We start from the raw sequence: 14,656 nt of genomic DNA, 5'->3' as shown, positions 1-14,656 counted from the left end.
ATCACAACTTTGTCTCCATTTTATTTAATAGTTCTTTTTCTGAAGATATCTATCACAGATTTTATTAATTTTTTTTCTCCTCAGTACTAACACAGTGCTTGATACCTTAATAAATATATATATTTATTGAAAAAAAGGTTTGAAAATGACACAGTAGAAAAATTAGTAATTTTCTTTGAATAATTTCTCATTCATTAATCATCTACTACATAAAAACTACAAACCCAATGCTGTGGAGATTTACTAAAAGATTTGAAAAATAGTTTTTTATCCTTGGAAAACTTATACTAAATATGAGCACCTAAAATCAATTCAAGTGTTTATTGAATATATACGAGTAGAGGAGAGGCAGAGCTAATCCTGGAAGCTTACTTGATGCTCAATTTAAAAATATGAGGAAAAGATTATCAAGTGGGAACACAATGAACATTGTTATTTCCCATACTGGACTGTGCGTGTAATCATGATAGCATAAATTACTGGAAAGTTTTTACTTTGCTGCTATGGATTAGATTCTGTCTCTTAAGAATTCATGTATTGAAGCCATGAGCCCCCCACTATGATAGTGTTTGGAGTTGGGGTTTTTGGGAGGTTATTGACTTAATGAGATCAAATGAGGTCCTCATGATAGAGTTAGTATTCTTAAAAGAAGAGACTCCAGAGACCTTGCTCTCCCTCTCTCTATACACACTCAAAGGAACTCTTGTTGTATGTGAATGAACATACAACAAGAAAGCAGCTATTGACAAGCCAAGAAGAGAACTCTCATTTGGATCTGACCATGCTGGGACCCTGATCTCAGACTTCCAGCCTCCAGAAATGTAGGAAAATAAGTTTATGTTGCTTAAGAAACACCCAGACTGTGGTATTTTCTTATGAATCCAAGTTGGCTAAGACACGTTTACCTGAGGATGTGCTTTTCCAGATTAGAAAAATTCTTGATTTGAAAAATTGAAAACTAAAATGCAGATTTAAACTAAGCTAAGAGGCTATAAAAATGAGAGTGATTACTTACCAGCTATGTACCTTGGTAGTCCAGTGGTATGGGCTTAAGAAGATAGAAGATGGCATCAATTTCCATTCATTAGCTTCATAAGTAAACTTTCCTGTATAACATTCCCTAAGCATTTCTGTTGAAGTTCATAATTGAAAACGACTTACTGTGTTACCTTCCTGCAAGATGGCTTCATTGATCAGCAACCTGTAATCCCTTAAAACAAATGGATTTATTAAGAATTTGAACTATGGCAAGGCAGGGAAGGTCTGCCAAAATAGGATCCCAGCTTTGTAGTGGGTGTGTGGTGGTTTAGGGCCCTTAGCATCTCAGAAAGGCAGTACTGTGTTGGGAAAGGGGTTGAAAAAACACATAGAGCTAAATTCTTAGGCCTCTTGCTTAAAGCAATCCTTGCTTTAATCATAATTTCTTTTCCATATCTCTTGCCTAAAACTCTGATTAGAGTTTGCCTAATCCCATTAAATTTTATAATAGTTGGTGATGGAATTGAATGATTTCCTTTTAGATTAAACTAGGAGTTACTGCTGTCTATACCTGCAATAGGATGTTTATAGATCAGAACCCAAATGTAGGTTTCCCAGATGTTACCTTATTGAGCCTGTCATATATTATAGGAATATGAGATTGAGTAGCTGTTCCAAGGATGAAGCAATTTGTGGTAGCTGACTCTTTTTTGTGGTTGGGAAACTTTGCACGATAACAGCCTGGCAGAGCAGAGAGGATTGTCAGGTACTGAGAGACACCTGAGTCCTAAACCTATGCACAAAGTTGTTAGTCACAGCAAAGAACCGTCATTCTCTGTTTTCATCTCTCTACTAGCCAGCCATGTGTTATCTCTGTCCTTTAAAGTCATACCTAAGCTTTAATTTTGCCCTGATTTCACCCAAGTAAAGATGGCTTGAGGATGGGAGGAAGAATAAAGAGAAAATACAGTGAAATTCCCTGTGTTATCCTAGACATGGCTCTCACGGCTCTAGGGACTTCCTTTTATAAATTAAAGTGATTTAGTGATCTATTTCTTTATGACTGATTTCTTGCCTTATTCTCACTTGTATTTAAAATAACTGACAAAAATAATGCTACAAAAACTATAATAATTGGGACCAGCTGAAATATAAATCAGTATGGAACAGTGATTCAATATCCTAATTGTAAAACCAAAACACCTTTTTGTTTTGTTTTGTTTTATTGCAGATAGCCAAGTCTTACCCCAGATCTTTTTACCAGACTCTGGAATCTGAGCCAGGGTCATGTATAGTTTTAAAGGTGGTAAATTTGATGTGTAGTTAAAATTGAGAACATTTTTCTTAGGTCAGGAATTCAACTAGATAGCTCTGGTTCAAGGCCTGTCCTACTGTCAGGAAATCAGCAGTTCCCCTTCCGTGATGGTTTACTCAAATGGCTCAGTTCTTTGTCATATGAGCCTCTCCATAGGCTGTTTGGGTTTCTGCATAACATGGTAGGTAACTCCTTCAGAACAAGTGATACAAGAGAGAAAAGAAGGTTAGAGCCATAATGTCTTTTATTTTTTTAACTTTTAAACAAATATTTTATTTATTTATTCATAGGAGACACAGAGAGAGGCAGAGGGAGAAGCAGGCTCCATGCAAAGAGCTTGATGCAGGGCTCCATCCCAGGACCCTGGGATCAGGCCCTGAGCCAAAGGCAGACACTCAACCACTGAGCCACCCAGGTGCCCCCATAATGTCTTTTATAACCTCGCCTTGAAAGTAACATTCTACTAGTCAAAAGACTAACGCTAATATGGTGTAGGAGGGTGCTACACAAAGCCATGAATACCAGTTAACAGAAGTCATTGGGGAGAATTTTGCAAGGTGGTTACCACACCTATGATGACTCACAACAGTTCCCATTCCATGAATTAGGGAATAATTGTTGGAATTTTGCCAGCTGTCAAGAATGTCTATTTCTACTGTAACACTCAGGAAGTAGGGAAATAACTACAGAATAAATTTTCAGACACACTGACTTGAATGAGAGGTAGGCTTGGGCCAAAACTTAATATATTACATAACTACCATAAGCCTTTTCTCTGATTAGTAGATCACAGTGGGTCCCCAATAATTAATTTTATCTGAGAGTCCATATTGCAGATCTTTAAAAGATCTGAGTATTTCTCCTTGCTCAGTGTATAGTCACTGAAGTAAATGGCTGCAGTTACTTTGGGGAAGACTGAGAGGTGATATCATCATAGGTTCTTCTATATCAGTACCTTGCCTTCTATGTGAGAGGCTGTAATTTTTCTCTTAGGATGACTAGTCAAGTCTATTTACCAGACATGGAGGTTTTCATTATATAGCCCAAATAAGGCTGTTCATTTATTTAGTTATAAGGACCCTATTGTTAATAAGTCATTGTCAATTTCCTTCTGATGGTCCCTCTAGCCCTAATACCTATCATGGTAACAGTATTCTCTTTACCTTTTGTAATTAAGTCTCTGCTACCCTTGCATCTTACCATGCCTGCTGAAGTCAAGAAACTCATTTCAGTGGCAACATGAGATGGCTCCTTCCTCCATGCCTTTAGAGGACAGTTATGACAGTGCTTTCTGAGGAGATTGGTGCTTGTTAGGCAATTCAGTTGTTAATGTCTTTGTGAAGATAGGGTGCTCTGGGCTGGAAAAAATAGGAGGTGGTTGCATGTGATAAATTCACTTCAACATTTTTCTAAGTCTTGAATTTCCCCTTTGATGTATAACTAAGACTTTTCCAGCGCCTCCACCAGATTATTTTAAGTCACCAATGATTTTAGGTTTCAGACAACTAACTGATGACATGCTGACATTTGACTCAGATCTGGAAGAAAATATGGTGTGACATGTAAAAAAATTGGCATTCAATTAAAAGTTAGCAGCCTCAAGTTGGGTCATTTCCAGTTCTTCATGCAAGGTAGAATCAGCCCCACCAGTCAGGGTAGGAGGTCGCTGTTGACTCAATAGATTTGGTAGGATTTGGGAGTGTTGTGTACTCAAAGATATTAGAAAGATCACAATTATCATCTTTATCAATTGTCACCAAATTTTCAAGGTTCTATTCTTTTCTAAGCAAGTTTCTAGTTTTCACAAAAGAAATGTAAGACTTTATTGTAATTCAGCAACTAAAGGATCAGATTCTTTTGATTTAGCTCATCAGCTCTGTGACAGTAGAGATAAGAGATTCAATCTTTTAAGGCAAAGTAACTTTCTTTTTTCTGCTTATGGCTTAAACAAAGACTTTATGATAGACTCTAGTTTTCTTCCTGTACATCTCCAATGCAGTTACAGAAACTAATCTACATGACCATCCTTGCATTATTATGCTCATCATACTGTTTTGGAAATTGCTACTATTTTATTACAGTTGTACTTTCCATAGGCACTTCATTCCAGGTCACCATAGATGGCAAGTGAAGTATCTGTTTTACTACTAGAAACCATGGTCTACCAATATTCAACACTTTTTGGTAGCCACATTCTCACCTCTTTTTTTTTTTTTTTTTAAGATTTTATCCATTTATTCACACAGAGAGGCAGAGTCACAGGCAGAGGGAGAAGCAGGCTCCCCATGGGGAGCCCAATGTGGGACGCTATCCTGGACCAGGGATCACATCCTGAGACCAAGGCAGATGCTCAACCACTGAGCCACCCAGGCATCCTGTGGTTCTTGCTTCTTTTAAGCAGACTCAGATATTCATTTTTGAGTATTTCATCTACCATTTTTTAATGATAACAGCCTATATTAGTCAAGGCACAGTTGCTGACAGTAGAAACCACTTTAGCTATTTAAAGCAAAAAGAAATCAAGTGAAAGGAATTATGTGCTTAGAAAATGTTGGAATTCTGGGAGGATTGGGAGTTTGGTTGGGCCTCTAGGGAGACTTCCAGAATAATGTTTCAGAATAGTTCTGCCAAGAAAATTGAAAACTCTACTAAAATTAGAAGGCTGGGGAATCAAAACTCTTGTAGACTTCAGAGCCACACCACAGTTACTAGATCTGACCCAGAAAAAATGGTTGTCTTGTGCATCAAGTCTCTGTTCAACTTAAATAAGTGCTGAATTTGTGTCATGCCATCTAATTGCTAATATCTCAATTGCATCTAGAATTTTAGATACAAGGGAATATGGGGAATGAGAACTTTCTAACCTTTATAATACAGAATTTAAAGTATTTATCACAGTTCTTATAAATTTATGGTAAATTCTTGAAGAACATTAGTTATTTTTATTGTTACCAAGAAAATATATGTCATTTGAATGCATTTTACTGTTTAATGTTTCCTTTACTGTTTAGGGTAGACTTGCATCTAGTTTTCTCCTTATTCATGTCCTTGTTGGCAGAGAATGACTATTATGCAAATGGATTTTATTTCCAATTGCTCTGTTGGCAGGTGTCTTCAGATTTTTGCACCTAGTGCATTCACTGTACTGTACTCTTGTTAGCTTCCTATAGTGAACAGCTGAACAATTATTTGAGTTATTATTTCACAGGTTCTTATAACAAATGGCACAATTCTTGTGCATCCACCATTTGTTAAACCTATCTTAGTATTCTGAAGATAACTAGAAGACCATAAGAATATAGTGAATAAGAAAAATGTCCAGAGAAGAGGATGCTTATAATATATTCAAAGTATCTTTAGTTTGATATTTGTCTCTGGTTAGTAGCACACCTTCTTAAGTCTTGCTTGTTCTCATAACGATTGCTTTGTTTGTTATTAAAATGAGAGAATAGACAGTGTCAGGATTCAGAGATACTTAGCTAAATAATAATGAAAATTCATATATTGATTGTAAATGCTAGATACAAACCATAATTCTTATATAGTAGCCTAAATATTGACAAAACTGTACAGATGTGAAAGAAAAAGTACTTCTGAAAATGTTGACATTTCCTAGAAGGTTAGGGTTGGAGGGGATCTTAAAGATCATTTAGTCTAACCTTCTCATTTCATACCTTGGAAGACTAAAAAACAGAGCTGAAGTAAATTGTCCAGAGTCGTGAAGGTGGTTCATTGTAAGGCCCAACGTAGAAGTCAGTCTCCTTTGAAATTCCATCTAGTCTAGGGCTCTAGCCACTATAAAATACCTTTTCCTTTAATATTCTTAGTATTCATTATGTAGCTTGACCCATGCTTCTTTTAAAGTATTAAGGAAATAAAAATGTTTAAATTAGTCTCACTGTTAAAATGTAGAGAAATATTTATGATCCTTTTCTGCAGTTTAAAATGAAGATTTTGAATGTGACTTGGAAATGTTGTTTGCAGAATAGTCTGCCTTCCAAAAGTGGTGTATCAACACTTTCTTTTCTTAGATAATTTTTTTGTTGTCCAATAACTGCTTTTTCATATTCAGTGGAGTGGAGCAGCAGTGGCATCTGATGATTAATTAGTTCAAAAAGTGTTAGTTCCCCAAGGATAGCCTGTTAGATACTTTCCAGGTCATTTAAAAAAAGAAATCTATTGCTCATGTTTACAGGTGGTGGCACACTGAATTTAGATTGGTTATAAGGCATACAATGAATTTACTACTTCTGCAGTTCTCTTTGCTAATCCTGTTACAGTAATTCTGAGCAAAGATCCAAGTTTATATTTGACAACAGAGGGATAAATACTTGCCTCTTTGATTCTATATTCCATTAAATATTCGTTACAATTCCTTTTTAGATTCTTGTGATAGCCTGCATCACTTTAGCTTATAGTTCCTAGGGAATTAATTTCTTTCTGAATCCTAAATGATTTTGTTAAATTAATTGGGCGGATTCTGTAAATGTTTGGTTATCATCCTGTATAGGACTGTGGATACCAATACATCAAAGTCACCATTCAATTTAATTCCTGAAGTTGTCCTCCACAATGTTGGTGTTGGATTACATAATAAAGTGTAATATGTTCTTTAAAATATTATTTTGCTGCTTTTCATGTTTGAAAATCACTACTTGATCTTGGTTCTAAAATGGTAGCTTAAACTAAAATGGTAGTGAAGCTAAGAGATTCTTAGGAGAAACTATGATAGAAAGATAGGGAGTGTTTTATATAAATGTAATCAGAGCCACAGGTGAAGATTATTATCTGATACATAATTGATTTGGCCTTTCTAGGTTTTAGAGTCATTGAAACCTATGGGCAAAATTTTAGTTGCCTCAATATAGGGGGAGCAGGTGTCGGGTCTCATTATTAAGAAACACCATAATAGGTGCTGAGAGCCCTACCTTATAGGTTACAATAGTCAGGACCACACATTTTTCAGTAAGTACCTGCCATATGTCTCATGTTGTGTAGGGTGTTCCAGGGAACCAAAGAAGCAGAAATGGGCAAGGCCATGGTGGCATGCCAGGGAAAAGCAAACAGTGGACCCCTTTAATTTAACTTATTAACCATTTTTCCTCAGTTATAGGAAAGAGTGAATTTGAAATGCTGAACTGCAAGATATACTCCAAACAATTATAAATGCTAATGTTCTGGTTCTCAAGGGCTCAGAAAATGGCTATCAGTGAAAGCAAAATTAGACCTTCATTTTTTTTTTCTTTTTGTTGCTATCTGAAAGAGATCTCATGGGCTGAATGTCACTTTTAGTCCTTTCCTGTGTCTATTATGCATTTATTGAGCTTCTTTAATTGCAATCTTGAAAGTGTCAAGTAAATAGATTAAAGACTGCCAATATTAATTTTTAAAGGTATTTAAAATCTGTGAGAACTTTTCTTTCCTCCTCCTTGGAAAACAAAGGCAATGGCTCAGGGCTTTAATTTGGTTTTAGTTTTAACTCTGGTTGATTGTTGTAAATATTGTGCAAATTAATTTCACAGAAAATCTATTTTTGTATTAAAAGTTGAACAGAATATCTGTTGAAATGTTCTCTTATTTTTATCTAGATATAAGTTATCTTGATAGTTAATGCTTGCATTTCTAGGCTGAAAAAGTTTACAAAATTTATCCAAAAAATACTATTTTTCCCCTCATTACTCACAGTCATAATCATTACCATAGGCTATTTGAAAAATCATCAATCTGCGTTCAGCTCTGTGCTGTGAACTTAAACTGCTAATTTACTGACTTGTATATTAATACTGCCTTTTTTCCCCTAGAAGAAAACTATTTCATGTTGTAGAAACTTGTAATAAATTAATCACCCTACAACCCTTTATGAGGTAGAATGTTTTATTAACTCCACCATCATTTCTCTTGTCTATCTTCGGTAGAGGTGGGCAATTTTTGCCAGAAAGCCAAGCAAACTCCCCCCAGTACTGGCTGGCTTTCCATTCTCATGTACAGGCTGTCTCTATCCTTTCCATCTATTTCTGACAGTCTCAGAGGATTTCAGTTAGAAACACTAATCCACCAAAGTCCTTAAACCATGCAGCAGAACAATTTGCCCTTGGAGTGGCCAAAATAACCAGTTCTAAAACTGTAAGGTTTATCCTGGCACCTAAGTGGCCAGGGCGCCATGACAGATATTTAACTGCTTGTGACCAAGGTTTGTGCTCCTAAGGTGGTAGCTTATGCCAGGTTAAATGGCAAAGAAGTTGCTCCTGAGTCTAAGAGGGTGCTCTTGTGGTAGCCGGTCGATGATACTATCTTTTCAATCACTGTGGTGGAGGTCCAGGTCCAGGTCCAGGTCCAGGTAGATGTTGCTGACTCCACATCTTTCATAGGTTTAAATTCCCTCAGAAGTTAATTGATAGACCTGGCAAATTTGGTGAGCTGGCTGCTTGGCAAATGGATATTCAGGTGAATTGCTCCAGAAAATTGGTTTCAGATGAATTGATTTTTGGTCTATTAATATAGAGCCAGGCTAAGCCAAGACTCTTGCTGACTTCTTGCTTGAATACACAACCAGAGTGATATTTCTAAAAACACCAGTCAGACATGCTGGTCTTCTCTTAAATCCTTAAATCACTTCTCATTGATTTTAGGATGGTTCTACCTGCTGCAGCCTGTGCTCACCCCTTCAGCTCACTAGGCACTCACCTTTAGTCCCCATTCCATTCCTATGCTCCAGCCACTGATTTCCTCTCAAATCCCTCATTATTAGGGCTTATACACATGCCTTCATTTGTTCAGAAGTTTCTTTCCCACACTGTTCCCTGGCTCCTTCTCATCCTTTGATCTCAGGTGAAATGTCACCTTTCCTGGGAGGTCTTTTCAAATCCCTAAACTAGGTTATATCTCTTGGTTAGATATCCTGGTATGCACTTTTAGCTTTTTTTAATGGCATGTATCAGTACTCTAATCAAATTATTTGAATAATTGTTGTCTGTCTCCCACACTAAAATGCAACCTCCAGGAAGATTGATATCAACAGCTGATTGAAATGTTCTATTTTGCATTCTTCAGCATGGTAGCTATGAAACACATGTGGTTTTTGAGTCCCTATAATGTGGTTAATGCGACTGAGGACTTGAATTTTTAGTTTTACTTAATTTTAATTAATTAAAGATTAAGTTTAAGTTTAAATCACCATGTATAGTGGCTCCCAAATACAGTATAGGTCTTGCTCACTATCATATCTGAAATTCCTAGCATAGCATTTGGCAGAGTAGATGTTCAATTAATATTTGTTAAATGAATGATTTGCTGGAGTTTGTAGTATTAATCTTATTTTTTGGATAATGAAACTGAAGGATACAGAGAATGTGACCATCATTCACAAGTGCATACATACATTCATTTATATTTTATAATGCTTGATTTACATTTTTAAGTCTTGAGTTTCTAAATCTCAGTTTCCTCATCTGTCAGATGGGGAATGTAATAGTAACTATCCTTTAATGTTATAAATACTTTTTCTAAAATGATGTAAAATGTTTATATAAGATTCAGGTGTAAAACATTATAATTTGACATCTGTGTACACTACAAAGTGATCACCAACAAAGGTCTAGTTATCATCCATCACCATACAGTGGATTCCCTTCACCCATTTTACCAACGCCTAACCCCCTTCCTCTGGTAAACATCAATCTGTTCTCTGTATATATGAGTTTGTTTTTGTAGTGTTTGTTTTAGATTCTACATACGAGTGAAATCATACAGTATTTGTCTTTCTTAATCTGACTTATTTTGCATAGCATAATACCCTCAAAGTCCATCTTTGTTGTTACAAAAGGCAAAATTTCATTCTTTATGAATAATATATTGAATATTTATACCACATGCTTTTTATCTATTTATCCATTGACACTTAAGTTTTTCCATATCTTGGCTAATGTAAATAATGCTGCAATAAACATAAGGATGCATATATCTTTTCAAACTAGTGATTTTGTATTCTTTGGATAAATACAGAGAAGTGGAATTTCTGGATCATATGGCAGATCTAATCTCAGTTTTTTGAGGAATTTCCATACTGTTTTCCATAGTGCCTGAACCAATTTCCATTCCTACGAGTGATATCTCACTGTGGTTTTGATTTGTATTTCCCTAATAATTAGTGATGTTTTATGTCTTTTCATATGCCTGTTGGCCATCTGTATGTCTTCTTTGGAAAAAAAATCTGTTCAGATTTTTGCCTATTTAAAATTTTTTTTTATTGTTGAGTTGTGTGAGTTCTTTATATATTTTGGATATTAACCCTTTATTGGATATGATGTGATATAAAATCTTCTATTATATGTTGGATTGCCCCTTCTTTTTGATGATGGTTTTCTTTACTGTAAAGAAGCTTTTTAGTTTGATGTAGTCCCACTAGTTCATTTTTGCTTTTGCTTCCCTTGCCTTTGGTATCAGATCCACAACTACATCATCACTAAGAATGATGCCAGGGAGCTTACCACCTATGTTTTCTTCAGGAAATTTTGTGGTTTCCAGTATTACATTCAAATTTTTAAGCTATTTTGAGTTAATTTTTTGTGTATTTGAGTTTATCTTTTTGTGTAAGATAGTGGTCCAGTTTCATTCTTTTTCATGGGACTATCCAGTTTTCTCACCCATTTATTTTCTCCATTGCATGCTCTTGCCTTCTTTGTCATAAATAAATTGTGACCATATAGCGTGTGTTAACTTCTGGGCTGTCATTTCTGTTGCATTGATTTGCACGTCTGCTTTTATGCGCAAATCAAACTTTTTGTTGCTATAGCTTTGTAGTATAGTTTCAGATCAAGGAAAATGATATCCCCAGCTTTTTTCTTCTTTCTCAAGGAGATTTTTTTCTGGTTGTTTCGGATCTTTTGTGGTTCCATACAAATTTTAGAATTACTGGTTCTAGCTCTGTGAAAAATACCATTGGAATTTTCAGAGGGATTGCCTTGAATCTGTAGTTTGCTTTGGGTAGCAGGACATTTTAACAATTTTAATTCTTCTAATCTATGAACACTATATATCTTTTCATTTATTGGTGTCTTCAGTTTTTTTCATCAGTGTCTTACAGTTTTCACTGTACAGCTGATATTCTTTTTAGGTGTTTTATTCTGTTTTGATGCAATTGTAAGTGAGATTACTTTGTTAATTTCTTTCTTTTTTTTTTTTAAAGCCCCTTTTAAGTATGGGGCTTGAACTCACAATCCTGAGATCAAGACCTGAGCTGAGATTGAGAATTGGATGCTTAACTGAATGAGCCACCAGGTGCCCCACTTAATTTCTTTTTCTGATGATTCATTATTAGTGTATAAAAACACCACAGAATTCTGTATATTGGTTTTGCCTTCTGCTACTTTACTTTGTTTATTAGTTCTAACACTTGTGATTTTTTTGTAGATATTTAAGGATTTTCTGTATATATTATATCATATCATCTGCAAACTGTGGGCTTGTCATATAAGGCCTTTATATAATTTTTTAGGCCTTTATAATTTTGAAGTATATTTCCTCTATACCAACTTCATTGAGATTTTATTATAAATAAATGTTAAATTTTATCAAATGCTTTTTCTGCATTTATTGAAATGATCATATGATTGGTGTTCTTCATTTTGTTAATGTGGTATATCATGTTGATTCATTTACAGATGTTGAACCGTGCTTGCATCCCTAGGTTAAATCCCACTTGGTCATTGTTTATGATGCTTTTAATGTATTTTTGAATATAGTTTGACAATACATTGTTGAGGATTTTTGTATCTGTGTTCATCAAGGATATTGGCCTGTAATTTTCTTTTTTTGTGGTGCCATTGTCTGGTTTTATTTTCAGGGTAATGCTGGCTTCATAAAATGAGTTTGGAAGCATTCCTTCCTCTTTTTGCTTTTGTTTGGTTTTGGAAAAGTTTGAGAAGGATGGATATTAAATATTTGAATGTTTGTTAGAATTCACCAGTGAAATTGTCTGCTCTTGGACTTTTGTTTTTTGGGAGGTTTTTTTTTTTGGAGGTTTTTGATTACTGTTTCAATGTTTGTCATGGAAATTGGTCCCTTTACATTTTCTATTTCTTGAAGATTCAGTCTTAGAAGATTATTTCTATGGATTTATATGTTTCTCCGAGGTTGTCCAATTTGTTAGTGCATAATTGTTTGTTTTAATTTCTTATGATCCTGTATATCTGTGATATCAGTTGTAACTTCTCTTTCATTTTTGATTTTATTTATTTGAGTCCCCCCATCTGTGTGTGTATATATGTGTGTGTCTAGTTAAAGGTTTGTCTATTTTGTTTATCTTTTCAAAGAACGAGTTATTATTTTATTAATCTTTTCTGTTGCCTTCTTTGTTTCTATTCCATTTATGTCCGTTCTGATCTTTATTATTTCTTTTCTTCTGCTAACTTTGGGCTTCATTCATTCTTCTTTTCCTGTTTCCTTTAGATATACAGCCAGATATTAAATTTGAGATTTTTCTTGATGTAGGCCTTTATTGCTATAAATTTGTTTCTTAGAACCACCTTTGCTGCATCCCATAGATATTGTATTTCTGTTTTCATTCTTCTCAGTGTTTTTGATTTCTCCTTTGATTTCTTTGGTGACCTGTTGATTTTTCAGTAACATGTTGTTTAATCTTCACATTTCTGTGGTTTTTCAGGTTTTCTTCTCATAATTGATTTCTAATTTCATAACACTGTAGTCAGAAAAGATGCTTGATGATTTCAGTCTTTGTCAATATATTGAGACTTCTTTCGTGGCTTAACATATAATCTATCCAGCACAGTGTTCCATGTGCACTTGAGAAGAATTTGCATTTTACTTTTTTGCATGGGATGTTCTATATATATATATCTATTAAGTTTTTCAGTATAATGCACTGTTTAAAGCCAAGGTATTTTGCTGACTTTCTGTTTTGATGATCTATTTAGTGATGTAAGTAGAATATTGAAGTCCTCTTTATTGTATTGCTGTCAGTTTCTCCCTTTGGGTCCATTAGTATTTGCTTTATATATTTTGGTGCTTCTATATCTGTAAATGTTATATATTCTTGCTAGATTTACTCCTTTATAATTATGTAATATCCTTCCTTGTCTTTATTACAGTATTTGTTTTAAAGTTTATTTTGTCAGATAGGACAATGGCTACACCAGCTTTCTGTTTCCATTTGCATGGAATATCTTTCTCCATTCCTTCATTTTCTTTTTTTTTTTTTTTTATGGGTTAATGAAATTGCTATTAATCACTTTTTTTTAATTTATTTTTTATTGGTGTTCAATTTACTAACATACAGAATAACCCCCAGTGCTCGTCACCCATTCACTCCCACCCCCCGCCCTCCTCCCCTTCCACCACCCCTAGTTCGTTTCCCAGAGTTAGCAGTCTTTACGTTCTGTCTCCCTTTCTGATATTTCCCACACATTTCTTCCCCCTTCCCTTATATTCCCTTTCACTATTATTTATATTCCCCAAATGAATGAGAACATATAATGTTTGTCCTTCTCCGACTGGCTTACTTCATTTTCAATATGTTTGTCCACTTTGAAGTGAGTCTCTTGTAGGCAGCACAAAAATCTTGTTTTCTTATCCATTCAGCCACTCTATGTATTTTCACTGTTGATAAAAACTTAAATTAGAACACATCCCAAACTTTACCTTTGATGTCATCCCACAATTTATAGTTCTGATGTCACATTTTATGTCTTGTTTATTTGATGTTTCCCTAAACTAATTATTGTAGTTTTAATTAATTGACTTACTTTTTGTCTTTTAGTCTTTATTCCTACTTTATAAGTGACTGATTCACTGTCTTTACTGTCTCTTTACCTTTTCTTATGAAATTTTTACTTTTGTAAGTTCTCTTGTTATTAATTATTGCCATTTGTTTTCAGCTTAAAGAAGTCCCTTTAACATTTCTTGTAAGGCTGGTTTGGTGGTGACGGACTGCTTTAGTTTTTGCTTATCTGAAAAAACTTAATCTCCCTTTAATTCTTGCTGGGTAGAGATCCTTGGTTGGAAGTTTTTTTCCTTTTAGCATTTTGTGTCATGCTACTCTCTTCTGGTCTGAACGTTTCTGCTGAAAGATCTGCTAATAATATTATTCAGTTTTCCTTTAGTGTAACAAGTTATTTTTCTTTTCTTGCTGTTCAGATTCTCTTTTCATTTTTAACTGTTACTGGCTTTTTTTTTTTTTTTTTTTTTAGGATTTAATTATTTATTTGATAGAGAGCAACGGAGGGAGAGAGAGAGCACATGAGCAGGGGCAGAGGGAGAGGGAGAAACAGACTCCTCTCCTGAACAGGGAGCCTGACATGGGGATCCCAGGACCCCAAGACCACAACATGAGCCAAAGGCAGATGCTTA

At 34.9% G+C, this 14,656-nt stretch overlaps 1 protein-coding gene and 1 long non-coding RNA gene across 2 annotated transcripts in view; one reads left to right on the top strand and one right to left on the bottom strand.

Annotated features, from left to right (window-relative positions):
• LOC144316684 (uncharacterized) overlaps window positions 1–14,656 on the top strand; it is a 507,527-nt gene that overhangs the window by 208,956 nt on the left and 283,915 nt on the right. The gene's annotated exons all lie outside the window — the stretch shown is intronic.
• The window catches only part of LOC144317094 (uncharacterized), a 38,375-nt gene that overhangs the window by 15,325 nt on the left and 8,394 nt on the right, over window positions 1–14,656 (bottom strand). Inside the window, exons 3-4 of the long non-coding RNA XR_013382978.1 lie at window positions 3,494–3,651; window positions 1,016–1,048 (exon numbers count right to left, since the gene is read on the bottom strand). This is a non-coding gene — a long non-coding RNA (uncharacterized LOC144317094). The remainder of the gene's footprint in view (window positions 1–1,015; window positions 1,049–3,493; window positions 3,652–14,656) is intronic.

This window comes from Canis aureus, chromosome 7, assembly GCF_053574225.1.
Source record: "Canis aureus isolate CA01 chromosome 7, VMU_Caureus_v.1.0, whole genome shotgun sequence".
Classification (NCBI taxonomy): domain Eukaryota; kingdom Metazoa; phylum Chordata; class Mammalia; order Carnivora; family Canidae; genus Canis; species Canis aureus.
This window is presented reverse-complemented; position numbering and strand designations above follow the sequence as displayed.